The sequence below is a fragment of the Lepeophtheirus salmonis genome, chromosome Z (assembly GCF_016086655.4).
Source record: "Lepeophtheirus salmonis chromosome Z, UVic_Lsal_1.4, whole genome shotgun sequence".
Lineage (NCBI taxonomy): Eukaryota > Metazoa > Arthropoda > Copepoda > Siphonostomatoida > Caligidae > Lepeophtheirus > Lepeophtheirus salmonis.
Window position 1 is genome coordinate 16,380,640 of NC_092584.1, and position 3,724 is coordinate 16,384,363.

The window sequence follows — 3,724 nt, forward strand, 5'->3', positions numbered from 1 at the left end:
AATCACTCTCAATGGGATCAAAGATCAATTGTCTCATCAGTGAAGCAATCAAACAAGTTAAAGCAACACTAACTGTAGATGCAATAAAGACCATATCATCTCTTGCTCTTGAAAAATAGGAAAGGAAATCAAGTGTACAAATGACAGACTTTATGTCATGGATGGAATTTTTCCCGAAGCTACGAAAGGAAGTTCTCAGAGTGTAATGAATATATTCATATATTTTTTATCGTAGATGTAAATATTTTTAGCATCAATTTCCTCCAGGGGTGAAAGCCTCAACCTGGGATACAAAGATTTAGTCAGACACATCAGATAATTGAAGCACTTATAAAAACAAAACAAAAATCTCTCTCTGCATCAAAAATTATGAAGCCTCACAATACCAACTTTCGGTTGGAAAGTCGACATATTCTTTTAGGCAAACGACCAACATTTTCCAACAAAGTTTAATAAATCAAGAACGTACACGTCGACATAGTTTCTTGGTCTCAAACAGTTCATCTAAGTCGAAAAACAGTCTTCATATTCAAATAATAAAAATTGACAATCAATGCAAACAACTTCAGATTTATCTCGTGTAAATAAAAATCCAACAATTCAAATGTCCAAAGCTTCTAAAGCAAACCCATGATCAAAAGTCATATTTACATCTTACTGGGGTAAATCATTATCATTCGAAGTTATACCTAATACCGGTGAAACTAAATCCATTAGTGCTCCCAATATTCTCCAATATAATAACATATGTTGTTTTGAAAGATTTTGAAGTTATCAATCTAGAATATGCCAGTTCTGAACCCTCTTTGTATCTTTTAATAACTTGTATAAATCATTTTGTTTGTTCTTAGTCAAAGGTTGATGATGAAGATGTCTCAAGCCTGTTAACAGAGGTCACTATTTGTTTCATTATGCATGGCTATGGAAATCTCATTCAAAATTTAAGATTAAGATTAATGTTTAAAAACCGTCGTTCTCATTTACAAACATGAATTCTTGTTTCCTATGGATAATACATTTCTTTATTATATTTGCAGATTATTTGGAAGTAAAATTACAAGAAGTTGAGTATGAATTATTTTCAATGGCATTTTTTAGATTGATAACTTGGCGCTCTTTTTATATTTTATTTCAGACCAGTGTTTTCTACATGTCTTATATTGTATTTGAAGGCTTACAAACATTTGAAAATCTTGGGATTGAATCATAATCACATTTATATAAGGATACTGTTGTCAAAGCAAAAAAGTGTTGTCTTCACTTGGTTATATCTGCACTGAAGCAGATTTTAATAGCCATTAATTCGATGGAAAGTAAGGCAGAGAACTCTGAAACACTTTCTAAAATAGATCAATCATTTTGTTACCATTGGAAATGAGCAATTTGAGACAATTTTATCTTCTATTGATTAGAAAATTCAATTAATCTTATCCAACAAGGTGTTTTATCAATGATGTCATCATGTGCAACCAAAAGCTACTTGTAATCTTTAAAAAATTTCCTAATTTTCGGTTTCTTATTTTTTTTAACATGGCCATTCAACACTAGATTTTCCTCATTGAGCATGAAGATGTAGCTGATTATTTGTCAGCCAATGAAAATAAAGTATATGAAAAGGAATTATTAATAGCCAATGAAAATTTGAGCGTTTAGAGGAAGTAAAAGTCGTAACAAGGTTTCCGTAGGTGAACCTGCAGAAGGATCATTAACGAGTTTTCATTTTTATTAAATGAAAAATTCAAAAAACAGCAAGTTTTGTACAAATTTTTACAATTATGGGAATACATATAAAATTCAGCCAGCCCTAAGTTCATGAAATTCAAACCCAAGGCAAAAATTGGTCAACTTTCATACATTTTTTTTGACAAACATATAGTTCAGTATATAAGGATGAACAAATTCTTGCAAACTATTAGTTTAAAGCACAATAACAATATCCATTGCTTGCACTGAATTTCTTAGCCAGCTATGCTTCATACTTTATTATATTATAGTGCTAAAATTGACAATTGTACAGAGAAGTCATTGACTTCATGGTACAATTGTCAATTTTAGCACTGAATAATGCTAAGACAAACAGCTGTTCTAGAAATTAACATTTGTGTCTTAAAAATGCATCTACTGCTGATACAATTTTTGATAGTTTAATAGCTCCTTACAACATTTTAAAATGGTAAGTTGAGCTTCAGTAGATACATGTGCTTTAACCAATAAGGCCCATAAACAAATCTTGTGAATCGCACAAATCTGTCTAAAGGATTGATAGTTTAGTTTCATTACTGTAGTTTATTTTAGAGATACCATAAAACAAGCTCTATGAATAGCTCCTGGTTGTCTAATATGTCTTATCTCCTTAGCTTGATCCCTCATGATGCTCAAACTGAAATTTCTCCAATATCCTCAGTTTTCACAGATTTGTTATATATTATACCCTATTTCTTTGATTTTTGAAAGCTCCAAAAAAGACCAATTATTCTGGACTTGCACTCTTTCCAAAAATAGACTGTCATGCAGATTTAATTATTAATTATTTAATATAATACTAACATATTTTTCTAGAGCTCTTTCAATAAGCTCCTTTATTAACTCCAGTATTTTATGATGTTGTATCATAAGACATAGTCGATACATTTTCTTTTATATTACACTCGTTATAGCCTTCACATAGTTCACCAGTTGTTTCTTCAATTATAGGGAATGCCAATATTTTGCATAAGAAGGAGCTTCAGTTGCAACGACTTCCTATCTCTCTACATTTAATATCATTTTTGAATACCACTAATTGTTTGTTATTCTCCATATTTCAGAGACTTGGATGTTTCTCCTTTGAAAGTGTATTTCATTTCTTACCAATAACAAACCATTTCAGAAAAGGACTTTTTTGGGGCACCTTTTAAAACTTATGTATAAAAATATCAAATGTAATTTAAAAATACTTCATCATGTTTTTAATTTACAATTTGCTACGGTACAGAGATCATAAAACAATTTAGTTATTGGCTAGAAATATTTGAAAGGAATACAGTCGCATTAAAGGAAGCTATTTTGACGATGATGGATCATGTTTCAAGTGATTTAAATGCACATGTTTTTATTTTTTATTCCTCAAATTCAAAACATTCTAGTTATTATGTATGGGAAAATGAACTCTTTGTGGGGGATCAGTCGTCAGATATAAATAAATATCATTAAATATTGTGAAAAACTTCTTGATTTTATTTGTTTAGAAGTTCCCAATCATTTGAAATCATATTTTTGTTTTTTTTTAATGTATAAGAACATATTCATGCAAGTTTGGACATGAATGAACAACTCTATAAAGGAATCGCGTACTTTTCTTGTATTAATATAACATATATTTTCCTTAACTAACAATTCTGATTCCATCTTTTATTGTCCAAGAAAAAATTATCCATTGAACAAAAATAAGACACTATCTTGTGTCCACAAATATTCTAAAGTTTTTGACATGCCTCTCGTAATGTACTGGTAACACATTAGCTCAAAATTTAGCAACCACGAATTAAAAAATAAAAGAGTATCAATTTTGATATCCACCTTCATTGAAGGGGTGTCGTTCCCATACGTTGTTCTAGTGTTAAAGAATAACCAAAAATTAAATAACTTTAAATGCTATTATTTTCCATGCAAAAGCGCGAAGATCCTGTTAGATAGATAATCGAAATGTACAAGCAGGGAGATTACGTAACAATGGCACGACAGT

The 3,724-nt window shown here is 30.2% G+C and overlaps 1 long non-coding RNA gene across 1 annotated transcript; it reads left to right on the top strand.

Annotated features, from left to right (window-relative positions):
• Positions 1–585: 585 nt before the first annotated feature.
• LOC121130574 (uncharacterized) lies at positions 586–2,848 on the top strand. Its single transcript, XR_011783919.1, has 3 exons — positions 586–662; positions 1,038–1,063; positions 1,136–2,848. It is a non-coding gene; the product is annotated as an uncharacterized lncRNA (long non-coding RNA).
• The last annotated feature ends 876 nt before the right edge of the window (positions 2,849–3,724 follow it).